This window comes from Oncorhynchus masou, chromosome 13 (genome assembly GCF_036934945.1).
Source record: "Oncorhynchus masou masou isolate Uvic2021 chromosome 13, UVic_Omas_1.1, whole genome shotgun sequence".
In the NCBI taxonomy this organism is placed as follows: Eukaryota; Metazoa; Chordata; class Actinopteri; order Salmoniformes; family Salmonidae; genus Oncorhynchus; species Oncorhynchus masou.
Genome location: NC_088224.1, coordinates 47189150 through 47216663, shown reverse-complemented (window position 1 = coordinate 47216663; position 27514 = coordinate 47189150). Strand labels below are relative to the sequence as shown.

General features: G+C 45.9%; 1 protein-coding gene and 1 pseudogene across 1 annotated transcript in view; both read right to left on the bottom strand.

Moving 5' to 3' along the window:
* LOC135552449 (sodium/potassium-transporting ATPase subunit beta-3-like) overlaps positions 1 to 1283 on the bottom strand; it is a 67519-nt gene extending 66236 nt beyond the window's left edge. The window contains exons 1-2 of the mRNA XM_064984089.1: positions 324 to 1283; positions 184 to 211 (exon numbers count right to left, since the gene is read on the bottom strand). The gene's annotated coding sequence lies outside the window, so the exon portion shown is untranslated. The remainder of the gene's footprint in view (positions 1 to 183; positions 212 to 323) is intronic.
* A 1480-nt stretch (positions 1284 to 2763) lies between these two features.
* On the bottom strand, positions 2764 to 26212 carry LOC135552451 (transcription factor Dp-1-like; annotated as a pseudogene).
* Positions 26213 to 27514: the final 1302 nt, after the last annotated feature.

The following is a 27514-nucleotide window of genomic DNA, read 5'->3' as shown; positions in this document are numbered from 1 at the left end:
TCACACAAAAACAGAATCATTTCCTGGCTACATCCGAAATGGCACCCTTATATAGTGCACTACATTTGAACAGAGCCACAAAGGGATCATAGAAATATCACTCTTCATGTGTAGTGTTCCTATTTGGTAGTGGATAGTGTTCAAATTACAGTTTTGATTGAAAAGTTATGAGAGGTAATCTACCTTGTTTGACTGGTGCCTCTGGCCATGCCTGTGGGAGGAGAGACGAGTACAGATTGAAATGACAGAAATGGCCTGTTTCCACACGTATGCACACACACGTCAAAAATGCTTGTCAATGAACGCCATTTTCCAACTCTCACCTATGATGTAGATCTCCAGGGACTTGGGAATGAGGGACTTGGCCAGGACGAGATTGTCTGCAGTGCACTTCCCACTCTCCAGGCCCAGGGACAACCCCATGCGCTTCTATGTCATCGTGGATCTCAAAAGGTGTTTTTGAAGTTGAAATTCGCATCGACAGTAGGGACTTCAAATGTTCAGCCTGCTGCACAGACCATGTGGAAGCTCTAGTCTAGACTGACTGGTTAAATTGTGTTTTTAAATTGGTTAAAGTAGGATGAAATAGATGTCATTGTAATAATGGGTGAGTGTGCTACATTTACTGTCACCCTATATTAAAATGTTGCATTACTTTGACATATTTCATTATGTTATATTATGCTAATTTGTCTATGGTGGACAGAACACGTTGCTACATTACACAGACTAAAGTTTTCACCACACAATATTACAGGAAATGCACATACTTTTAACCTCAGAATGGTTAATTGTTCATATTAAAGTTTATATTCATCACAATCTCACAAAATTGATTGCTTAAAACAGATTAATATCAGTGTTTTTTGTCATACATGTCAGTCCGTAGAGGGACACAACTATCATTTTCAGACCACGGTGGTAAAAGAATAAATAAATGGCCACTCCTCCCATAAATGTCTCTGGCCTGACATGAATTCATGGATTTGAGGGTTACGCTATAATTAAAATGAAAGCCAAACCCTGTCGCTATTTGGAAACCGATGTTAGGTGGTATTTCCTTCAAATTATCCTGAAAAAAAGTGTTGTTTCCTTTCCGTCTTGGCTATCTACCAAAATAATTTTCTCAGAGATACAGTGCATTGGAAAGTATTCAGACCCATTCCTTGACTTTTTCCACATTTTGTTACGTTACACCCTTATTCTAAAATGTAAAAAAAAGTTTTCCTCAATCTACACAAACAGCCCATAATGACAAGGCGAAAACAAGTTTTTGAAATTTGAGCAAATATTTAAAAAAATAAAAAACAGAAATACCTTATTTACATAAGTATTCAGACCCTTTGCTCAGGTGCATCCTGTTTCCATTGATCACCCTTGAGATGTTTCCACCTGTAGTAAATTCAATTGATTTGGAAAGGCACACACCTGTCCATATAAGGTCCCACAGTTGAAAGTGCATGTCTGAGGTCGAAAGACTTATCCCCAGAGCTCCGAGACAGGATTGTGTTGAAGCACAGATCTAAGGATGGGCACCAAAAAAATGTATGCAGCAAGAACACAGTGGCCTCCATCAGTCTTAAATGGAAGAAGTTTGGAACCACCAAGACTCTTCCTAGAGCTGGCTATCCGACCAAACTGAGCAATCGGAGGAGAAGGGCCTTGGTCAGGGAGGGGACCCCCGGTCTCTCTGACAGAGCTCCAGAGTAACCTTTGTGGAGATGGGAGACCTTCAAGACTCGAGGCTGTAATCGCTGCCAAAGTACTGAGTAAATGGTCTGAATACATTTACATTTACATTTAAGTCATTTAGCAGACGCTCTTATCCAGAGCGACTTACAAATTGGTGAATTCACCTTCTGACATCCAGTGGAACAGCCACTTTACAATGAATACTTATGTAAATGTGATATTTCCATTTTTTATTTTTAATACAAACATTTTTGCTTTGTCACTATGGGGTATTGTGTGTAGATTGATGAAGGGAAAAAACAATTTAATCAATTTCACAGAATAAGGCTGTTACGTAACAAAATGTGGAAAAAAGTGAAGGGGTCTGAATACTTTCCGAAACAGGAAACAGGAGGAAACAATTGAGACATGGATTGTGTATGCGTGCCATACAGAGGGTGAATGGGCCAAACAAAATAATTAAGTCCCTTTGAACGGGGTATGGTTGTAGGTGCCAGGCGCACCGGTTTGAGTCAAGAACTGCAATGCTGCTGGGTTTTTCATGCTTAACAGTTTCTCGAGTTGAGTGTGAAGCTAATCAATTCCAGTCGAGTACCGCTTGGTAAAGCGGTCACCTTATAAGTTACTCATTTAGTAAAATACAAGTAGTGTGAACAAGTGTGACACGTGTGTGTAGGGAGTAACTTATGTATTGGTCTTCAAAATATAACGACTTATTTTAGCATGTTGATTATTTATTTGGACATCTAAAACCAGTGTTTTGACACTTGGCCATGAATCAAAAGCTATTACAACAGGAAGCAGCAATTTTCAAACTATGTTTTAAGAATATAAATGGTACTTTTAATATTATTTTTCAACAGGATTATACTTTATCAGGTATAAACTACTGAATGAGAACAAAAACGTGCTATGACTTATTGATTTTGATGATATTAGTGAAATTGTGAAAATATACACTGCTCAAAAAAATAAAGGGAACACTTAAACAACATAATGTAACTCCAAGTCAATCACACTTCTGTGAAATCAAACTGTCCACTTAGGAAGCAACACTGATTGACAATACATTTCACATGCTGTTGTGCAAATGGAATAGACAACAGGTGGAAATTATAGGCAATTAGCAAGACACCCACAATAAAGGAGTGGTTCTGCAGGTGGTGACCACAGACCACTTCTCAGTTCCTATCCTTCCTGGCTGATGTTTTGGTCACTTTTGAATGCTGCCGGTGCTTTCACTCTAGTGGTAGCATGAGACGGAGTCTACAACCCACACAAGTGGCTCAGGTAGTGCAGCTCATCCAGGATAGTACATCAATGCGAGCTGTGGCAAGAAGGTTTGCTGTGTCTCTCAGCGTAGTGTCCAGAGCATGGAGGCGCTACCAGGAAACAGGACAGTACATCAGGAGACGTGGAGGAGGCCGTAGGAGGGCAACAACCCAGCAACAGGACCGCTACCTCCGCCTTTGTGCAAGGAGGAGCAGGAGGAGCAATGCCAGAGTCCTGCAAAATGACCTCCAGCAGGCCACAAATGTGCATATGTCTGCTCAAACGGTCAGAAACAGACTCCATGGCCTCCCGGGTGGTGCAGTGGTTAAGGGCGCTGTACTGCAGCACCAGCTGCGCCACCAGAGACTCTGGGTTCGTGCCAAGGCTCTGTCATAAAAGGCCGCGACCGGGAGGTCCGTGGGGCGACGCACAATTGCCCCAGCGTTGTCCGGGTTAGGGAGAGTTTGGGCGGTAGGGAAATCCTTATCTCATCGCGCACCAGCAACTCCTGTGGCGGGCCGGGCATAGTGCACACTAACCAAGGTTGCCAGGTGCGCTGTGTTTCCTCCGACACATTGGTGCAGTTGGCTTCCGGGTTGGAATGGCACTGTGTTAAGAAGCAGTGCAGCTTGGTTGGGTTGTGTATCGGAGAACGCATTGACTTTCAACCTTCGTCTCTCCCGAGACCGTACGGGAGTTGTAGCGATGAAACAAGATAGTAGCTACTAAAACAATTGGATACCACGAAATTGGGGAGAAAAGGGGGTAATATTCACAACAACAAAAAAGAAACAGACTCCATGAGGGTGGTATGAGGGCCCGACGTCCACAGGTGGGGGTTGTGCTTACAGCCCAACACCGTGCAGGACGTTTGGCATTTGCCAGAGAACACCAAGATTGGCAAATTTGCCACTGGCGCCCTGTGCTCTTCACAGAGTCTGGAGACACCATGGAGAATATTCTGCTGCCTGCAACATCCTCCAGCATGACCGGTTTGGCGGTGGGTCAGTTATGGTGTGGGGTGGCATTTCTTTGGGGGGCCGCACAGCCTTCCATGTGCTCGCCAGAGGTAGGTTGACTGCCATTAGGTACCGAGATGAGATCCTCAGACCCCTTGTGAGACCATATGCTGGTGCAGTTGGCCCTGGGTTCCTCTTAATGCAAGACAATGCTAGATCTCATGTGGCTGGAGTGTGTCAGCAGTTCCTGCAAGAGGAAGGCATTGATGCTATGGACTGGCCCGCCCGTTACCCAGACCTGAATCCAATAGAGCACATCTGGGACATCATGTCTCGCTCCATCCACCAACGCCATGTTGCACCACAGACTGTCCAGGAGTTGGTGGATGCTTTAGTCCAGGTCTGGGAGGAGATCCCTCAGGAGACCATCCGCCACCTCATCAGGAGCATGCACAGGCTTTGTAGGGAGGTCATAAAGGCACGTGGAGGCCACACACACTACTGAACCTCATTTTGACTTGTTTTAATTAAGGACATATCAGCCTGTAATGTGGTTTTCCACTTTAATTTTGAGTGTGACTCCAAATCCAGACCTCCATGGGTTGATAAATGATTTCCATTGATCATTTTTGTGTGATTTTGTTGTCAGCACATTCAACTATGTAAAGAAAAAAGTATTTAATAAGAATATTTCATTCATTCAGATCTAGGATGTGTTATTTTAATGTTCCCTTGATTTTTTTTAGCAGTGTATGTTTGTCCTGGCTACCTACAGAGAGTCGGGGGATTACTGTGGTAGCCATCCGTATAAATCGCATATATTTTAATCATGGTAAAACCTTGTGATCCTAACTGAATTTACTCTTAGCACTGTAGGAGAAGTGTTGGCATATTTATGATAAAGGCGCAAGTAACATGTGTGTTATACTACTGTGTTATACTACTTATTTGGATAAGCGATTCAGTAATAAGTGATCTGGAGTCGTCTTTGCAATAGGCATGAGGGTGAAGACATTGCGGTGACACGTACTTGTCGCTGGAGGTGGAGCAGTCGATGACGGTGCGTACGTCTGTGTTGAGGATGATGAAGGGGAGCTGGATGACAGAGCTGGAAGGGGGAAGGGCCAGGGAGGAAGCCTCACTGGCTTTGTTTCTCTGCACTAGGTTCTTTAAAGAGATTTTCTGTTAGAGGAGAGACGAGCAATGTTTAGAACCATTTTAGGTGCATTTGATTTAGTTCGCCTGCCTACGGTGTTCCATCAATCTTCCATTGGTCCTAAAGTGCAAACTTTCGAACACACCTATCCACACAGTTTTAAATACATTTATGCTCACATACACATTTTCAATCTCTGAAGGTTGATGGTTCATGAGTGGAACTACATCATACATGGGCATGGGGCCACGAGTCCTAGTATAGCATGGCTAAATCGATTCTGAGGGAAAACCTCAGAGGAATAGGAGCTTAGACTGAAGCTTAAAACTAGCTTTAGAGTGAGTAACCTTCATTAGGGCAGAGCAAAATGTAGCCACAACACACCATTAATCGGAGATGCAATGAATAACAACTATCCGTGGTGCGGTACATTTCAAGAAACAGACTGCGAATACATTTCGGTCATCGCCAAGTCTTTTTCACAGGGAGAAGTAATCAATCAAGAGAACTCTGACCACACCCACATCCACACCCTTTGGCCCCCTTGGGAACTTCAAGGGGTCATACAACATTTCCCTTTCATATGCTATTGAGATGCTAACGATAAGCTGTTTTTTTTCAATGGATTTATAGATGGACAGCTTCCTAGCTCATCACTCACAACCAAGGCATCTGACTTTCCCCTCTCTCCCTCACACACTCACACACACAAGGGACTGCCCTATACCCGCAGTATGAGTTCATCCAGTTGAGTTCTCTTCTGCCTGATCCTCTTCAGGCGTTTCTGTTTATCCACCTGATTAGAGAAACAGCTTAATAAGCATTTTAGAAAGGACTGGTATAACAACTGTCTAATAGTAATATATCACATAAAGAATATCAGTGCTGGTAAAGCAAAACAAACAAGCAATTTCAAAAGAAACATACAAAAGTAGCTAGATCAGCATATGGAGCTATTTTGGAGTGTTTCTTGAAGCCTCCAATGGGTGGCCAAGTTCATGACAGGGTCTGGAAGTTATTGACTAGATGTAGATGATCAGCGGTGGTGCTGGTCAGTGTACTGTCTGTGCCCCTCCTCCATCCAACCTCCACTCCACCTCAATGCTGTGCTCCAACAGAACCCTACCCATATCCCACCAATTAGACAGTTAGTGTTGTTCTTTAAGTAACTGACCAGACTAAAACAAGACAATTACTATTTGTATTGTCAGACCAGTAGTGATGGATTGCGAAAGTCCTCTGCTGTCAAAAAAGGCCAGCCGTAGGAGTACTCTATTCTCCATCTCCCCACTCCCTTGTGCCTAGTCCTCCACCAAAATGGGTCACTGTGTGTGTTTGTGGGTTTATCGTGACAGATCTATATTCTGCAGGAAGTTGACACATGATACAGATAAGAACTGAAAGGGTCTTTTGTTTTTCTTCCCATTTCCTTTGTCTGTGCTCCCCTCACCTCTTTCTCTCTGTCCACCTGTCCCTCTTTTCCTGAGGTGACAGTGACAGATGTCATGGAGTAGCTGTCAAGGCTCACTTTCAGCTCCCAGAGAGAACTCTGCTGGTTTAAAATGTGTGTGTATGTGTGTAAGATCACCTCCAAGTTTTGACACTCCTGGGCTGAGTTGGTGGGCAGGCCAATCCAGCGGATCATACATACACGCGCCTACGGATGTTCTTCTGGTCATACACTTGCTGGGGAGGGAGGGGGAGAGAGAGAGAAGAGTGAGGAAAGATAAAATAAAAGAGAAGTGAGTAAAGAAAAGAGACAAAACATTAAGAGCGAGCAGCGAAACAGAGAATAGCAGAGAAGAGGTTATGATTCTAGGCTTGTCTGGGGGGGGTCAAGGGTCACCTCATTAGTAGCTGCTCCATGGTGTGTGTCCCTGGCCAGGACTACCCACTACCCCTCCAGAGGTGCACTGACTGCTAGCCTTCATGGTTAATCTGTTTTTAATTAATGATACTTTTTAACATTCCACAGGAAGTAAGCAGATTAGGGCTGGGGCCAAGCTATTTTATGGGGCCATGTCATTATTAATACCGGAAAGTATTCAGAGATTGGCCCCCTCCCCACAATTAAAACAGCCAAACTTTCAGTCGGACTCCTCCAACACAATGCTTTGGGATGCAAGGGAACAGTTTGCAACATAATCAACATTTCAAATCCTCTATGACTTCAAATCTGTCATTCGTTAATTGCTTATCTTGAACAGCTTATGAATTGAAAAACAAACGTATCTAACATTTAGCTGCAGAAAAAATGCATCGCTGTTTTGCTCTAATGTCAAATTGGACATATTTTATTTTGTATGAACTTTTATTTATTCAGTGTAGCCCAATGAGACCAGGGTCGCATTCCCAATGGTGTCCTGAGTACAACAATTTTCTCACAAACAAGAAGAAAAATGTACATTGCAAATAAACAAGAAGAATAAAAAGAACCACGTGTTGAGTAGCCAGATTGGCCAGATCGGTTTGTTCTTTATTTATACATGAAAGGGGACATTAGAGGCATTGGCAAAAGTATAGTCAGAAATCTGGCCACCTGGCGAGATCCTCTCAACAACCCCCTACAATACTTTATCATTCTACTGGCACAATGGGTTAGAGGACCACGGTGCTGGCAACACCAGGGTTGTGTTCATTAGGGCATGCAATGGAAAATATAACTGAAAGACAAGCACCGTTTTCTCCAGGTAGTCCCTCCCTGTTTCATTACGTTTTCTTCTGTTTGGTGCCTAATGAACACTACCCAGGGTTGTTGGTTTGATTCCTGCATTGGCCGCATATACTGACTGTGTCACTGTCAACCGTAAGGGGTTTTGGATGAAAGCGTCTACTCAACTATCATATTATTTACGGACTCACCGAGTCTGTGGTCATGACGGTGTTGGAGTGGGTGAACTCAGCCACCAGATCGTCGGCGACCTCGTTGTAGGAAGTGTTGCCTTTCTTCTGCACCTTCGCACATGCCTTCATGGAGAAATTACTCAGGCCCTTCCCGTTCTTATCGCCCTTCTTCAGCTGATTGCTGTGGTGGAGAGATCACAAAGAAGCAACCGACACATTCATGATTAGGGGTAGCTGTTACACAGATCAAATAATAGTCTATTTGTCACATGCACAGGATATAGTTGGTGCAAACAGTACAGTAAAATGCTAACCAAGATGACACCGCACACACACAACTCTAACCACACACACACACACACACACACACACACACACACACACACACACACACACACACACACACACACACACACACACACACACACACACACACACACACACACACACACACACACACACACACACACACACACACCACCTCCAACTCTACACTTATTTGTCAAACATCACCTGACACACATAGGCTCATAAAAATCTAAACGATATAACACTCAATGGACTCAGTGGATCAGACAATACAACGTATACAATAATTCAAAAGCACAAGCAAAAGCTACTTGTGAAAACCATGAAACATTAACATAAGCATGATGGAGTTTGGCATGTATGTGAAGACCATAGATAGTGCACCCGCTAACACTTTGACACTCGCCTTCAATGGGGCGGCAGGGTAGCCTATAGTGGTTAGAGGGTTGGACTAGGAACCGGAAGGTTGCAAGTTCAAACCCCTGAGCCGACAAGATACAAATCTGTCGTTTTGCCCCTGAACAGGCAGTTAACCCACTGTTCCAAGGCCGTTATTGAAAATAAGAAGTTGTTCTTAACTGACTTGCCTGGATAAATAAAGGTAAAAAAAATAACGTGCGGTCACAGACTCATGTGACGTGCTCTCATTTAGACGCACCTCTCATTGATGCTTCAAAATAGTGTATGCCTTTATACTCAGTACACATGCGGAGCAAATGTGTTGATGCGTACTCCTAATATCTAAACTCACCAATATCAGTGTATTTGAAACTGTCCTAAAGGCTGAAGGGTAATAGCACTATTGGATATAGACTATAGTAATGGTGTGACTCCCAAATGGCACTCTATTCCCTATATAGTGCACTATCCCACAATGTTCTGGTCAAAAGTAGTGCACAATGTAGGGAATAGGGTGCCATTTGAGATGCAACCATGGTTGTGGTTGGAGCAGCATTTTCTACCCCTCTACACACCTAGAGAATTTATCAGATGAGTGCAGTTTTGAAGGCTGAATCTCAATTATTGGGAATGTGTGTGTGTTTGTCTTTCTCTGGGAATCACATATCAATCAGACTCCCTGCATTACCACACACACGCATCTTGCTGCTAACTAGTTATTTCCATTGAGGTAATGCAGTGTGTATTTGTGATCATATCACCGGCCATTCAGAACAGTACAAAAATCAAAGCATGTCGAATGCTGGAGTCACGGCACGCTGCCACACAAGTCCTCTTCCATTTGCTGTGTTGCAGGCACATATTTCCCCCTTCTCACAATGGCTCCAGTGTAACATGGATCCTCTAGCTCCCTGTAGGGCTACCCCCAGGGAGAGGGGACTGGAGGAGAGGGATTCTCGATTTTTATTACGAGTCACCGTGTCACGCCTTGGTCTTAGTATTTTGTGTTTTAGTTAATTAGTTGGTCAGGCCAGGGTGTGACATGGGTTTATTGTTTGTTGTATTTCTTAGTGGGGTTTTTTAGTTATTGGGATTGTGGCTGATTAGGGGTGTGTGTTGCATAGGTTTGGCTGCCTGAGGCGGTTCTCAATCAGAGTCAGGTGATTCTCGTTGTCTCTGATTGGGAACCGTATTTAGGTAGCCTGGTTTTCACTTTGTATTTCGTGGGTGATTGTTCCTGTCTCTGTGTTAGTGTTCACCAGAGAGGCTGTATAGGTTTTTCACGTTCCGTTTGTTGTTTTTGTTATTTTCATGTATCGTCATTTGTTATATTAAAAACATGAGTAAACAACACGCTGCATTTCGGTCCGACTCTCTTTCGACAAACGAAGAACGCTGTTACAGAATCACCCACCACACACGGACCGAGCAGCGTGTTAACAGGCAGGAGCTACACGAGAGGCAACAGAAGCAGCTTCAGTGGGAGAGGCTACACCATTTGGAGAATTGGACATGGGAGGAGGAACTGGACGGAAAAGGACCCTGGGCTCAGCCTGGTGAATATCGCCACCCCAAGGAGGAACTAGAAGCGGATAAAGCGGAGAGGCGACTGGTATGAGGAGGCAGCACGGCGACGTGGATGGAAGCCCGGGAATCAGCCCAAACAATTTATTGGGAAGGGGCTATCAGGGAGTATGGCTACGCCAGGTAGGAGACCTGCGCAAACTCCCTGTGCTTACCGGGGGGCTAGAGAGACCGGGCAGGCACCGTGTTATGCAGTGGTGCGCACGGTGTCCCCAGTGCGGGTGCATAGCCCGGTGCGGTATATTTCAGCTCCGCGTATCGGCCGGGCTAGATTGAGCGTCGAGCCAAATGCCATGAAGCCGGCTCTACGCATCTGGTCCCCAGTGCGTCTCCTTGGGCCGGCTTACATGGCACCAGCCTTGCGCTCGGTGTCTCCGGTTCGCTTACATAGCCCAGTGCGGGCTATTCCACCTCGCAGCACTGGCAGGGCAACCGAGAGTATTCAACCAGGTAAGGTTGGGCAGGCTCGGTGCTCAAGAGCTCCAGTGCGCCTGCACGGTCCGGTCTATCCAGTACCACCTCCACACCCCAGCCCTCCGGTAGCAGCTCCCCGCACTAGGCTTCCTGTACGTGTCCTCGGCCCAATACCACCAGTGCCAGCACCACGCATCAGGCCTACAGTGCGCCTCGCCTCTCCTGCCCTGTCGGAGCCTTTCTCCTCTCCAGCGCTGCCGGAGCCTCCTGCCTGTTCGGAGCAGCCTGAGCTGCTAGTCTGCATAGAGCAGCTAGAGCTGCCAGTCTGCAAGGAGCTGCCAGTCTGCATGGAGCAGCCAGAGCTGCCAGTCTGCATGGTGCAGCTAGAGCTGCCAGTCTGCAAGGAGCTGCCAGTCTGCATGGAGCAGCTAGAGCTGTCAGTCTGCAAGGAGCTGCCAGTCTGCATGGAGCAGCTAGAGCTGCCAGTCTGCATGGTGCAGCTCGAGCTTCCAGTCTGCAAGGAGCTGCCAGTCTGCATGGAGCAGCTAGAGCTGTCAGTCTGCAAGGAGCTGCCAGTCTACATGGAGCAGCTAGAGCTGCCAGTCTGCAAGGAGCTGCCAGTCTGCAAGGAGCTGCCAGTCTGCAAGGAGCTGCCAGTCTGCAAGGAGCTGCCAGTCTGCATGGAGTTGCCAGTCTGCATGGAGTTGCCAGTCTGCATGGAGTTGCCAGTCTGCATGGAACAGTCAGAGCTGTCAGTCTGCAAGAAGCCGCCAGAGCTGTCAATCCGCATGGAGCAGCCAGAGCCGCCAGTCAGCATGGAGCAGCCAGAGCCGTCAGTCAGCATGAAGCAGCCAGAGCTGTCAGTCTGCCAGGATCTGCCAGTCAGCCAGACTCTTCCAGATCTGCCAGTCCGCCAGACCCTTCCAGATCTGCCAGTCAGCCAGACTCTTCCAGATCTTGCCAGTCAGCCAGACTCTTCCAGATCTGCCAGACAGCCAGACTCTTCCAGATCTGCCAGACAGCCAGACTCTTCCAGATCTGCCAGTCAGCCAGACTCTTCCAGATCTGCCAGTCAGCCAGACTCTTCCAGATCAGCCAGTCAGCCAGACTCTTCCAGATCTGCCAGACAGCCAGACTCTTCCAGATCTGCCAGTCAGCCAGACTCTTCCAGATCTGCCATTCAGCCAGACTCTTCCAGATCTGCCAGTCAGCCAGATTCTTCCCGATCTGCCAGTCAGCCAGACACTTCCAGATCTGACAGTCAGCCAGACTCTTCCAGATCTGCCAGTCAGCCAGACTCTTCCAGATCTGCCATTCAGCCAGACTCTTCCAGATCTGCCATTCAGCCAGACTCTTCCAGATCTGCCATTCAGCCAGACTCTTCCAGATCTGCCATTCAGCTAGACTCCAGATCTGCCAGTCAACCAGACTCTTCCAGATCTGCTAGTCAACCAGACTCTTCCAGATCCGCCAGTCAGCCAGGATCTGCCGGATTCAACTGCCTGGCTGGGCTTCATCTCAGTGCTGGGCTTCATCTCAGTACTGGGCTTCCTCTCAGTACTGGGCTGCCCCTCAGTCCCGAGCTGCCCCTCAGTCCCGAGCTGCCCCTCAGTCCCGAGCTGCCCCTCAGTCCGAGCTGCCTCAGTCCCGAGCTGCCCCTCAGTCACGAGCTGCTCCTCAGTTCAGTGGGGTTCTGGGTGAGGACTATTCGGCCATGGTCGGCGGCGAGGGTGGATCATCCCAGGACGCGAAGGGGAGGAACTATGACATTTATGGAGTGGGGTCCACGTCCCGAGCCGGAACCGCCACCATGGACAGACGCCCACCCGGACCCTCCCTATGGTTTTGAGGTGCGTTCGGGAGTCCGCACCTTAGGGGGGTTCTGTCACGCCTTGGTCTTAGTATTTTGTGTTTTAGTTAATTAGTTGGTCAGGCCAGGGTGTGACATGGGTTTATTGTTTGTTGTATTTCTTAGTGGGGTTTTTTAGTTAATGGGATTGTGGCTGATTAGGGGTGTGTGTTGCATAGGTTTGGCTGCCTGAGGCGGTTCTCAATCAGAGTCAGGTGATTCTCGTTGTCTCTGATTGGGAACCGTATTTAGGTAGCCTGGTTTTCACTTTGTATTTCGTGGGTGATTGTTCCTGTCTCTGTGTTAGTGTTCACCAGACAGGCTGTATAGGTTTTTCACGTTCCGTTTGTTGTTTTTGTTATTTTCATGTATCGTCATTTGTTATATTAAAAACATGAGTAACCAACACGCTGCATTTCGGTCCGACTCTCTTTCGACAAACGAAGAACGCCGTTACACACCGCCTAAACATGTAGCTGAAGCACTGTTCATAATTTCACGAGGATCACACACACACACAAACAGTACAACAATCTAATTCTCAAATCAGCAGAAACAAGGGAACTTTGGGCGAACGTGAATACAAACAAGAGAAAATGATCTGTTATGAACCGTTAGGCTACATGTGATGCGCCACCCACACAGCAGTAATACAATCACTTGCTCATTCAGGGGCTCATTCTCTGTGATTTATGCCTCAAGAGAAACAGAGAGGGGGGGGGGGTAGTGAGGCATGGAGAGGGAGAAAAAAGAATGTGAATATGCATGAGTGCATTTGTGTGTGAGAGAAAGAGAACAGTGAAAGAAAGGAACAAAGAACAAGAGAGCGAGAGAACAGAGTGGACAGGGAGAATATACAAGTAGACATGTATACAAGTAGACATGTAAAGACAGACGCACACATGTAGCCAAATGAGTGAGCAATCAAGTGTACACTGACAAACATTCCCCATCCTTGCACTACACAAACATATGCACCCTCTCCCACACAGCGTAGTTCACTCTAACACCTAGTACAGTGGAGAGTAGGAGACAACTTCAGAGCCGCTCGTTACATAACTTGCTCTCTGTGGAGCACACACACACATGCAGAGGGGACGACTGTGTGTGTGTGTGTGTGTGTAGTGTATGAGGTAGGAAGTGGCGATGGGTAAGGCGCAGCATGGTGGAAGCTTAGGGTTCCAGTTGTCAGGACAAATTAGTTCCAGAACCCCAGCTAGAGGGGAGAGAGAGAGTGAAGATGAGAAAAAGGCTGGTGGTGAATGTGCCATAACAGGTAGAGGGATTGTAATCAGTCGGTGTGAGGAAGAAACAACACACTCAGTTACACAGAAACAACAGAGGCACTTTTTTCTCCTTAGCAATAGAGCTGCCGCTCTGCACCATGTGTGGAGTGTGGATCGCTGGGGGAGGAGGGGAGAGGGATGACCTTTCACTGAACAGCACATCTCAGAGCCAACACATCCGCCAGAGAGTGTGCAGAGAGGGGGGGGGGGCTTGGCCCCGAGAAGAGCTCCTCTCACCTGGTGTTTGTGAGTGGGGAGAGGGAAGAATAAAGCGTAAACGACAGAAGAGATGGACAGAACAGAGAGAGGAAAAGAGACCAGAGATCTGAGCTTACGAAGACCAAACATGGAGAGAAATCTCAGTCTTGCGCAGTGTAAGTGTAAAAGAGCGATTACCAGAGGGAGTGAGATGTGAGTTTGAAAACGATAGTAGAAGGAGTGAGGTAGAAATGGAGGGAGGGAGAGATAGGGTTTGGTCTCATAGGTCTTACTATGTGATGAATTAATTATTCACTGCTGAGAACATGGCATGCAGAACACACAGACTCTCACATGCCTTTAAAATTTGAGTGCATCTTGCTCAAAGAACCATTTCCACACACACTCTAGGGCTGCACGATTTGGACCAAATATCTCATAGCATTTTTTGGCCAGATATTGAAATTTAGATCATGAATTTTTTAACACTAGGGTAAAAAATATGGTAATTCCATCAGACATGGTTAAAACAACTACCAGGGACATCAATTCTAAAATAGCTCATATGAATGAACACATTCTGTAGCTAGCTAACAGAATACAAATCAAAAGAAACAAATATTTTCCAACAATGTTACAGGCTACATTACACCTTCGTATTAACAAACAAACATTTTGAACATGATCATCAAAATATAGTGTGCTATAAGCGCAGCACTTATTAATGAATTAATAACATGAATTCCTATTTCCTATTTTACAATTATGAGTTCTTAAATAACCTAGGTTAATTATTTTTTCAGGCAGGCATAGGACGCAGATGGAATAGGAAGCTTATGATTGTGTAATTATGTAGAAGTTGGCCCAATCAGGCCTTAAAAACAGGCAACACGTAGCCTGACGATTGCAAGGTGCAGCCTGTGTCCAAAACATTGTCTGGTCCAGTCATTCAACACGATGTTTCAACTTCTCCCTTAATTTCGTTATCAAATCAAATTTGATTAGACTATATACAGGGGGCGGTACCGGTACAGAGTCAATGCGCGGGGGCACTGGCCAGTCGAGGCAATATGTACCTTGTAGGTAGAGTTATTAAAGTGGCTATGCATAGATGATACCAGAGTCGCAGCGGTGCAAAGGGGGGGATTGCAAATAGTCTGGGTGGCCATTTGATTAGATGAGTCTTAAGGCTTGGGGGTAAAAGCTTTTTAGAAGCCTCTTGGACATAGACTTGGCATTCTGGTACCGCTTGCCGTGTGGTAGCAGAGAGAACTAGGGTGACTAGTGTGGCTGGAGGCTGAACATTTTTAGGGCCTTCCTCTGACACCACCTGGTATAGAGGTCCTGGATGGCAGGAAGTTTGGGCCCAGTGATGTACTGGGCTATACACACTACCCTCTGTAGTTCCTTGCAGTCGGAGGCTGAGCAGTTGCCATACCAGGCAGTGATGCAACCAGTCAGAATGCTCGACGGTGCAGCTGTAGAACCTTTTGAGGATCTGAGGACCCATGCCAAATGTTTTCAGTTTCCTGAGGGGGAGTAGGTTTTGTCATGCTCTCTTCACAACTGTCTTGGTGTGCTGAGTCATGTTAGTTTGTTGATGATGTGAACACCAAGGAACTTGAAGCTCTCAACCTGCTTCACTACAGCCCTGTCGATGAGAATGGGGATGTGCTCAGTCCTCTTTTTCCTGTAGTTCACAATCATCTCCTTTGTCTTGATCACGTTGAGGGAGAGGTTGTTATCCTGGCACCACCCCGCCAGGTCTCTGACCTCCTCCCGATAGGCTCTCTCATTGTTGTCGGTGATCAGGCCTACCACTGTTGTGTCATTGGCAAACTTAAATGATGGTGTAGGAGTCGTGCCTGGCCGTGCAGTCATGAGTGAAGAGGGAGTACAGGAGGGGACTGAGCACGCACCCTGAGGGGCCCCTGTGTTGAGTATCAGCGTGGCAGATGTGTTGTTACCTTCTCTTACCACCTCTGGGCGGCCCGTCAGAAAGTCCAGGATCCAGTTGCAGAGGGAGGTGTTTAGTCCCAGGGTCCTTAGCTTATTGATGAGCTTTGAGGGCACTATGGTGTTGAACGCTGAGCTGTAGTCAATTAATGACAATCTCACATAGGTGTTCCTTTTGTCCTGGTGGGAAAGGGCAGTGTGGAGTGCATTAGAGATTGCATTCTCTGTGGATCTGTTAGGTCAGTATGAAAATTGGAGTGGGTCTAGGGTTTCTGGGATAATGGTGTTGATGTGAGCCATGACCAGCCTTTCAAAGCACTTCATGGCTACAGGCGTGAGTGCTACGGGTCTGCAGTCATTTAGGCATGTTATTTTAGTGTTCTTGGGCACAGGGACTATGGTGGTCTGCTTAAAAAATGTTGGTCTTACAGACTTGGACAAAGAGATGTTGAGAATATCAGTGAAGACACTTGCAAGTTGGTTAGCCTGTGCTGGCAGTACACGTCCTGGTAATCCGTCTGGCCCTGCGGCCTTGTGAATGTTGTGATCACACAGTCTTCCTGAACAGCTTGTGCCCTCATGCATGTTGCAGTGTTATTTGCCTCAAAGCGAGCATAGAAGTAGTTTAGCTCACCTGGTAGGCTAGTGTCACTGGGCAGCTCTCGGCTGTGCTTACCCTTGTAGTCTGTAACGGTTTGCAAGCCCTGCCACATCTGACGAGCATCAGAGCCAGTGTAGTATGATTTGATCTTGGTCCTGTATTGACGCTTTGTCTGTTTGATGGTTTGTTGGAGGGCATGGCGGAATTTCTTATAAGCTTCCCGCTCCTTGAAAGTGGCAGCTCAAGCCTTTAGCTCAGTGTGGATGTTACCTGTAATCCATGGCTTCTGGTTGGGGTATGTACGTATGGTCACTGTGGGGACAACGTCATCGATGCACTCATTGATGAAGCCAATGACTGATGCGGTGTACTCATTTACATTTACATTTAAGTCATTTAGCAGACGCTCTTATCCAGAGCGACTTACAAATTGGTGAATTCACCTTCTGACATCCAGTGGAACAGCCACTTTACAATAGTGCATCTAAATCATTTAAGGGGGGGTGAGAAGGATTACTTATCCTATCCTAGGTATTCCTTGAAGAGGTGGGGTTTCAGGTGTCTCCGGAAGGTGGTGATTGACTCCGCTGTCCTGGCGTCGTGAGGGAGTTTGTTCCACCATTGGGGGGCCAGAGCAGCGAACAGTTTTGACTGGGCTGAGCGGGAACTGTACTTCCTCAGTGGTAGGGAGGCGAGCAGGCCAGAGGTGGATGAACGCAGTGCCCTTGTTTGGGTGTAGGGCCTGATCAGAGCCTGGAGGTACTGCGGTGCCGTTCCCCTCACAGCTCCGTAGGCAAGCACCATGGTCTTGTAGCGGATGCGAGCTTCAACTGGAAGCCAGTGGAGAGAGCGGAGGAGCGGGGTGACGTGAGAGAACTTGGGAAGGTTGAACACCAGACGGGCTGCGGCGTTCTGGATGAGTTGTAGCAGTTTAATGGCACAGGCAGGGAGCCCAGCCAACAGCGAGTTGCAGTAATCCAGACGGGAGATGACAAGTGCCTGGATTAGGACCTGCGCCGCTTCCTGTGTGAGGCAGGGTCGTACTCTGCGGATGTTGTAGAGCATGAACCTACAGGATCGGGCCACCGCCATGATGTTGGTTGAGAATGACAGGGTGTTGTCCAGGATCACGCCAAGGTTCTTAGCGCTCTGGGAGGAGGACACAATGGAGTTGTCAACCGTGATGGCGAGATCATGGAACGGGCAGTCCTTCCCCGGGAGGAAGAGCAGCTCCGTCTTGCCGAGGTTCAGCTTGAGGTGGTGATCCGTCATCCACACTGATATGTCTGCCAGACATGCAGAGATGCGATTCGCCACCTGGTCATCAGAAGGGGGAAAGGAGAAGATTAATTGTGTGTCGTCTGCATAGCAATGATAGGAGAGACCATGTGAGGTTATGACAGAGCCAAGTGACTTGGTGTATAGCGAGAATAGGAGAGGGCCTAGAACAGAGCCCTGGGGACACCAGTGGTGAGAGCGCGTGGTGAGGAGACAGATTCTCGCCACGCCACCTGGTAGGAGCGACCTGTCAGGTAGGACGCAATCCAAGCGTGGGCCGCGCCGGAGATGCCCAACTCGGAGAGGGTGGAGAGGAGGATCTGATGGTTCACAGTATCGAAGGCAGCCGATAGGTCTAGAAGGATGAGAGCAGAGGAGAGAGAGTTAGCTTTAGCAGTGCGGAGCGCCTCCGTGATACAGAGAAGAGCAGTCTCAGTTGAATGACTAGTCTGGAAACCTGACTGATTTGGATCAAGAAGGTCATTCTGAGAGAGATAGCGGGAGAGCTGGCCAAGGACGGCACGTTCAAGAGTTTTGGAGAGAAAAGAAAGAAGGGATACTGGTCTGTAGTTGTTGACATCGGAGGGATCGAGTGTAGGTTTTTTCAGAAGGGGTGCAACTCTCGCTCTCTTGAAGACGGAAGGGACGTAGCCAGCGGTCAGGGATGAGTTGATGAGCGAGGTGAGGTAAGGGAGAAGGTCTCCGGAAATGGTCTGGAGAAGAGAGGAGGGGATAGGGTCAAGCGGGCAGGTTGTTGGGCGGCCGGCCGTCACAAGAAGCGAGATTTCATCTTTAGAGAGAGGGGAGAAAGAGGTCAGAGCACAGGGTAGGGCAGTGTGAGCAGAACCAGCGGTGTCGTTTGACTTAGCAAACGAGGATCGGATGTCGTCAACCTTCTTTTCAAAATGGTTGACGAAGTCATCTGCAGAGAGGGGGGGGGGGGGGGAGGAGGATTCAGGAGGGAGGAGAAGGTGGCAAAGAGCTTCCTAGGGTTAGAGGCAGATGCTTGGAATTTAGAGTGGTAGAAAGTGGCTTTAGCAGCAGAGACAGAGGAGGAAAATGTAGGGAGGAGGGAGTGAAAGGATGCCAGGTCCGCAGGGAGGCGAGTTTTCCTCCATTTCCGCTCGGCTGCCCGGAGCTCTGTTCTGTGAGCTCGCAATGAGTCGTCGAGCCACGGAGCGGGAGGGGAGGACCGAGCCGGCCTGGAGGATAGGGGACATAGAGAGTCAAAGGATGCAGAAAGGGAAGAGAGGAGGGTTGAGGAGGCAGAATCAGGTTGGAGAAGGTATGAGCAGAGGGAAGAGATGATAGGATGGAAGAGGAGAGAGTAGCGGGGGAGAGAGAGCGAAGGTTGGGACGGCGCGATACCATCCGAGTAGGGGCAGTGTGGGAAGTGTTGGATGAGAGCGAGAGGGAAAAGGATACAAGGTAGTGGTCGGAGACTTGGAGGGGAGTTGCAATGAGGTTAGTGGAAGAACAGCATCTAGTAAAGATGAGGTCGGCGTATTGCCTGCCTTGTGAGTAGGGGGGAAGGTGAGAGGGTGAGGTCAAAAGAGGAGAGGAGTGGAAAGAAGGAGGCAGAGAGGAATGAGTCAAAGGTAGACGTGGGGAGGTTAAAGTCGCCCAGGACTGTGAGAGGTGAGCCGTCCTCAGGAAAGGAGCTTATCAAGGCATCAAGCTCATTGATGAACTCTCCGAGGAACCTGGAGGGCGATAAATGATAAGGATGTTAAGCTTGAAAGGGCTGGTAACTGTGACAGCATGGAATTCAAAGGAGGCGATAGACAGATGGGTAAGGGGAGAAAGAGAGAATGACCACTTGGGAGAGATGAGGATCCCGGTGCCACCACCCCGCTGACCAGAAGCTCTCGGGGTGAGAACACGTGGGCGGACGAAGAGAGAGCAGTAGGAGTAGCAGTGTTATCTGTGGTGATCCATGTTTCCGTCAGTGCCAAGAAGTCGAGGGACTGGAGGGAGGCATAGGCTGAGATGAACTCTGCCTTGTTGGCCGCAGATCGGCAGTTCCAGAGGCTACCGGAGACCTGGAACTCCACGTGGGTCGTGCGCGCTGGGACCACCAGATTAGGGTGGCCGCGGCCACGCGGTGTGGAGCGTTTGTATGGTCTGTGCAGAGAGGAGAGAACAGGGATAGATAGACACATAGTTGACAGGCTACAGAAGAGCTTCATTACACAAGCTTGTTACAAAACATTGTATAACACATGTTGAACAGCAGGTTTAAAAAAAACAACGTTCTAAATAAACAGTAGCAGTAAAAACAAGTCTTCCTCCGCAACAATGTAACATTGCAGTGAGCAACTTCATGCACAACATAGTATCATTACTGTACCTGTTCTTGTCTGATAATTATTTCCGATGATCTGATAACGTCGAATGATGGCCTTATCTCGTGCAAAGCTGGTTGTTTTGTAATCGCTGCAACATTCCAGTCTCCTCAATGCCATCAGAGGAATCCCAGAACACATTCCAGTCTGTGCGAGCAAAAAAGTCCTGTAGCTTTGCATCTGCTTCATCTGACCACTTTTTTATTGATCGAGTCACTGGTACTTCCTGCTTTAATTTTTGCTTGTAAATAGGAATCAGGAGGATAGAATTATGGTCAGATTTGCCAAATGGAGGGCAAGTGAAAGCTTTGTATGCGTCTCTGTGTGTGGAGTAAAGGTGGTTCAGAGTTTTTTCCCCTCTGGTTGCACATTTAACATGCTGACAGAAATTTGGACGGATTTAAGTTTCCCTGCATTAAAGTCCCCGGCTACTAGGAGCGCCGCCTCTGGGTAACCATTTTCCTGTTTGCTTATGGTGGAATACAGCTGATTGAGTGCGGTCTTAGTGCCAGCATCAGTTTATGGTGGTATGTAGACAACTACGAAAAATACAGATGAAAACTTTCTAGATAGATAATGTAGTCTACAGCTTATCATGATACTCTACCTCAGGTGATCAAAACCTTGAGACTTCCTTAGATATCGTGCAACAGCTGTTATTTACAAAAATACATAGTCCACTGCCCCTTGTCTTACCAGACGCCGCTGTTCTATCCTGCCGATACAGCGCTTAACCAGCCAGCTGTATGTTGATAACGTCGTCGTTCAGCCACGACTCTGTGAAGCCTATGATATTACAGTTTTGAATGTCCCGTTGGTAGTTTAATCTTCCGCATAGGTCATCAAATTCTTTTCCAAAGATTGCACATTTTCTAGCAGAATGGAAGGAAGTGGGGATTTATTCGATCGCCTATGAATTCTCAGAAGGCAGCCCGCCTGCTGGCTCCTTTTTCTCCGCCTTCACTCAAATGTCAGGAATATGGGCCTGTTCCCGGGAAAGAAGTATATCATTCACGTCAGACTCATTAAAGGAAGAAAATAAAGGATAAAGGATTCTGCCAGTCCGTGGTGAGTAATCGCAGTCTAGAAGTTATTTTCAGACATTTGAGACGGTAGCAGCAATATTATGAACAAAATAATTAAAAAATAAGTTACTAACAACGCAAAGACACAAACAAATCAACACAATTGGTTAGGAATATGCAAAACGCCAGCCTTGTTCTCCAGTGCCGTCTTGCCGACCCAGTGTTGGGGTGGGCAACTTCGGAGAAATATGTGCAAGATGGAATTTGTATCTCCAGTCCAGTTGGCTAATCCTCTTCTTGAAGCCGTCTTTACCGACTGTAAATAGGAACCATGTGTTTGGCTATGTGAAAGGTGATTGCCTCTGTGATTTCTATGAGTCTGCGGCACAGGAGGTTGATGGCATCCAAATTGGGGAGGATGGCTCTTGGTAATGGCTGAAGTGGAATAAGTGGAATGGTATCAAATACATCAAACACATGGTTTCCATGTGTTTAATGCCATTCCATTCGCACCGTTCCAGCCATTATTACAAGCCGTCCTCCCTTTGGCAGCCTCCACTGGTCTGCGGGATGTTTTTTCGTAGGGCGTTACACTTGATGGCTGGTTGTGGCTGAGGGGCTTTGCTGCTGTCGGGTGCTTTTTTTTTACCATGCAATCGTCAAAGTAGGGGATTGTTATTCTTCAAAGGATTGAAAATATTTGTGGTGTTGCCTGTTTTTGTAGCCACAACTCTGAGGCACTTTTTGCACAACACTTGCCTTTGGTTGACATTGGTTTTCCTGTAGCTGAAATACTGCCATACCACAGAAGATGTGCCTCTCTTTGGCATCAAACCCAAGTTCTTGTTAGCACTGTTTCAAACTCTGAGGTAAAGCCACAGAATTTCTAAACCTCATACTAAACCTCTAAACCTAAACCGCCCTTTCTCTCCTCACCAGCATCTTCTAACTGCTAGCTCAGCGCAAGAATGCTTGTTATTGATCCGCCCTGTGCATGTCATGCAGAGTGAGAAAGCCTGCTTGTGATTGGTCAGCATCCTCTGTGCATGTAGTGTGAATGAACAAAGTCTAGCACATCTCATTGGAGGAGGTACCGTACTCTAGTTTTTGATGTATTAACGGAGTGTCAAAGAAAGGAGAACATTGCAGCCTCTTGGGAAATGGATATTGCACAAGTCAATATCGCAATTTCGATCTGATTTTGATTACTCATGCAGCCCCAACACATTTTCCCCCTGACACACACGTACATACAACACATGTGCACGCACGCACAAAAGTACATGTACACACATGTACAGTACATGTACACACACACCTTCTGATGGTTACATAATCCGCTCACCTGAACACACACACAAAATAACCTGCAAAGTCACTAATGAAAAGGCAGTCATGGTCACTCCTACAAATCCACTGCAGTTCTTACTAACCAGTGCTGTCATTCACTCTGCCCTCTAAGAAACACAAAAAGAGAGAGAGGATGGGAAAGAGATAGGGGGAGACACAGGGGGAGAGGGGGATAGAGAGAGAGAGAGAGAAATACAAATAAATAAAGTTCTGGGCGGGCATGTTACGAGAGAAAGAGACCTCACCTGAGAAGCGGTGGGACACATAAGAAACAAGATGGTATACATAGGAGCTGGCTGAGAGAGGTAGGCTAGAGGGGGAGGGTGGTGAGAGAGACAGTGTTCTGCTGTAGTGAGTCAGCAGTGACCTGTTCTCTCAGGGGGGAATGTGTGTGTGTGTGTGTGTGTGTGTGTATGTGTGTGTGTGTGTGTGTGTGTGTGTGTGTGTGTGTGTGTGTGTGTGTGTGTGTGTGTGTGTGTGTGTGTGTGTGTGTGTGTGTGTGTGTGTGTGTGTGTGTGTGTGTGTGTGTGTGTGTGTGTGTGTGTGTGTGTCAGACTGATGCAAATTGGACTACCAAAAAAGAAAATGCCACAGAATGCAGCTGAGCTCTTAAGCAGCCCCCGCCCTTCCGACACAGGCATGCACATCACCTCCATCTACATTTTGCTGAGTCTTGCAGTTACCTGAATGAAGAGTCTCCTGAGCACAGCACATCCCTGCAACACAGACACAGAGAAATTGTTTGAAGTTTGAAGCAGTGTGTGTACTGTTTAACATGAATTCAATATTCAAAAACTATGTTAAGTGTGTGTCAGTCAGTAGTCTGTTCTCCTAGATTACAACCCATTCCATTGCCTAATGAACTGGTTTGCTTAGGAAATAATGAGATGCTGCAGCTCAGTGAGATGCTATGAGAGAATGACCGAAATAATTTCTCTTTCGCCAAAGCTCCTTCTCCCTCTATCTCACTCAGTCTCCATCTGCGATTTGTTTAACTGGATAATCCTCCTGCATTGTTCCTTTCATTTATTTATTTAGCAATAAGGCCAGTGGAGGTGTGGCATATGGCCACTATATCACAGCTAAGGGCTGTTCTTAGGCACAACGCAATGCGTCGTGCCTAAGAACAGCCCTTGGCCGTGGTGTATTAGCCATATACCACAAACCCCCAAGGTGCTTTACTGCTATTATAAACTGGTTACCAACGTAATTATTATTAGCAATAAGAATAAATGTTTTGTCATACTCGTGGTATACGGTCTGATATACCATGGCTGTCAGCCAATCAGCATTCAGGGTTCAAACCACCCAGTTTATAATCTTCTATATACAGTACCAGTCAAAAGTTTGGACACACCTGCTCATTCAAGGGCGTTTCATCTTCTTCTTTTTTTTATTATTTTCTACATTACAGAATCATAGTGACGACATCAAAACTATGAAATAACACATATGGAATGATGACTGTGTGAAAAGCATCCATATGTGAAAAGCATTCCTCATGAAGCTGTTTGAGAGGATGCAAAGAGTGTGCAACGCTGTCATCAAGGCAAAGAGTGGCTACTTTGAATAATCTAAAATATATTTTGATTTGTTCAACACTTTTTGGTTACTACATGATTCCTTCCATGTGTTATTTCATAGTTTTTGATGTCTTCACTACTTTTATACAATGTAGAAAATAGTGTAAAGAAAGAAAAATCCTGGAATGAGTATGTGTGTCCAAACAATCCCTGCCTGGATTGTGTGTGTGTGTGTGTGTATATTAACAACACTACTTGTCAGAATAGCTGAATCAACCCAGTTGTCAGAAAAATACGAGTCAATGAAATCATGTGTTCGTTTCTTGGCCCTGGCAATTAAAAACAAAACTTGATGTTAGCTAATAAAAAATAAATACAATGGATCCTCCTTAAATTCTTTCCATATTCTGGAAACAGATCAGCAAAGACAAGACCACTTTACAACAACCATAAAATATGATTATAATGTGGAACAAAGCAGGGCAGTGGTGTGTGTGTGTGTGTGTGCGTGTGCACACGTGAGCAAACAAGCAACAAGTGTACTTGAGCAATTAAAAAAAAAAGTGTGTGTGTGTAGCAGCTCACCCTAGGGCCCACTTGTTGGCATTCTATGTGGGTCCCTGGGATACCATGGTGGGCGTATGTGTAAATGAGCTACCTATTAGAATGTTCCCTGTGTGCAAAACTCTGTGCCTTGCTGATGATCTACACAAACACAAAATAAGAAACATCAGAGGGATTCATCAGATCACAGGGTTGTGTTCATTTGGGCACACCGTAGCAAAATGCAACGGACACGATTGAACGGATGCAAGGTAATACAAATGATAATGGTATCAAGGGTCCTGTTCATTAGGCACCAAAATGAAAAAAAAGGAAGGGCAACCTGAGCTCATCCAATATGATGCGCTCATTCTTGTTTTTCAATTTCAAAACATCTTCCAATTGACGCCCTAATGAATGCCGCCCAGGTGAGTCATTGAGAACACATTCTGTGCCAAGTTGTGGGTGGTGACTGAGCAGGATCAGGTTGGGTGTAGTATTTGAGAGGCCTACTATGCAGAAGTGTCTCAAAGCTGGAGCCCAACAAAAAATAAAAAGACAAGATCAGCAGGATGCAGCAGAATGCTAATAATAACCCCAGCAAATTATAACACGCTACAGTCAGTCTGCAGTCCGCCACACGCTATTCCTTCTCCTCCCAGCCAGGCCTTTTTTTTACACGTCACGACAAAACACTGGCTTTCACAGATGCAAGAGGATGGGGGATCTGGGGTGTATTCATTAGCACACACCGTAACACTTTGCAACCGAAAACATGTTGTAACAAAAACGAGAACTTGTTATTGGACAAATTCAGACATTCGGCGCATATACTTTGTTTGGTACCTGGTGAATACACCTTTGATCATCGACCTGACTCTTAAAACTTCATGCGCATCAGTGGGACGCTAGCGTCCCATTTCAGAATCTTCCGGTGAAATTGCAGAGCGCCAAATTAAAATGAATATAAATATTAAACTGTGCAATACATCAAAATAAAGCTTAACTTCTTGATGCACCCATCCCGTTAGCGGGATCATTTGTGTCAACATCCGCTGAATTGCAGAGCGCCAAATTCAAATTAAATTACAAAAAATATTTCATTTTTATGAAATCACAAGTGCAATATAGCAAAACACAGCTTAGCTTGTTGTTAATCCACCTGGCGTGTCAGATTTCAAAAAAGCTTTTCGGCGAAAGTATACCAAGCGTTTATGTAAGGACATCTCTCTCAGCAGACAAAACATTAAACAGCTAGCAACCAAGTAGATTGGTCACGAAAGTCAGAAAAGCAATAAAACGAATCTGCTTACCTTTGATGATCTTCGGATGTTTGCACTTACGAGACTCCCAGTTACACAATAAATGTTCCTTTTGTTCCATAAAGATTATTTTTATATCCAAAATACCTCCATTTGGTTGGTGCGTTATGTTCAGAAATCCACAGGCTGCATGGTCACGACCGGGGCAGACGAAATTCCAAATAGTATCCGTAAAGTTTGTAGAAACATGTCAAATATTTTTTAGAATCAATCCTCAGGTTGATTTTACAATATATACATCGATAATATTTCAACTGGACTGTACCTTCTTCAATAGGAGAGAGAGAGAAAATGTCTGCTCCAAACTGTTGCGCATACAAAATGCTGCTGGCACCCAGCCATACAATGACGTGATGTGATCTTTCTCGCTCATTTTTCAAAATAAAAGCCTGAAACTATGTCTAAAGACTGTTCACAACATGTGGAAGCCATAGGAAAATGAATCTGGTTGATATCCCTTTAAATGGAGCAGAGCAATGGAACAGAGAGCTTTCAGGAAAAACAGGTTGATTTTCCTCAGGTTTTTGCCTGCAATATCAGTTCTGTTGTACTCACAGACAATATTTTGGAAACTTTAGAGTGTTTTCTATCCTAATCTGACAATTATTTGCATATTCTAAATTCTGGGCCTAAGAAATAGGCAGTTTCATTTGGGTATGTTTTTCATCCAAACATACTGCCCCCTACACTCAGAGGTTCTAACTTGTTAATCCAGCCGCCGTGTCAGACTTCAAAAAGGCTTTACGGCGAAAGCAAACCATGCAATTATCTGAGGACAGGGCCCAGCACACAAATGCATAACAAATAATTTTCAACCAGGGAGTTGCGACACGAAAGTCAGAAATAGCGATATGATATATGCCTTACTTTTGAAGATTTTCTGTGATTTTCAGGCACTCCAAAAGGTCCCAGTTACATTACAAATGATCCTTTAGTTCGATAATGTCCTTTATGTCAAAGAAACTCAGTTTAGCTGCCGTTTAGCTGCCGATTATTTTACAATAATCCGCTCGGTTTCCCTCCTCAAAATGCATACAAAATGAATCCCAAACGTTAGTAATAAACTTATCCGAAACAAGTTAATCCATCTTTATAATCAAACCTTAGGTACCCTAATACGCAAATAAATGATAACATGGAAGACGGAGAATCTTTATTGTCTTTACTGGAGAAAAATAGCAAAGAACGCGCTTTCATTCACACGATTGGCCAAAATCGGAGCCACCTAGAAAAACTACAATTTCTGGCTCATTTTTCCAAAAACCTTCCTGAAACTATTTCTAAAGACTGTTGACATCTAGTGGAAGCCCTAGGAACTGCAATCAATCAATTTCACCCTATTAGAAAAGTGCCAGCCATTGAAATCAGCGGTAGGATGAATTCTTACTTTTGGGATGGTTTGTCCTCAGGGGTTTCGCCTGCCATTTCAGTTCTGTTATACTCACAGACATTATTTTAACAGTGTTAGAAACTTGAGTGTTTTCTATCCAAATCTACCAATGTTATGTACAGTGCCTTGCGAAAGTATTCAGCCCCCTTGAACTTTGCGACCTTTTGCCACATTTCAGGCTTCAAACATAAAGATATAAAACTGTATTTTTTTGTGAAG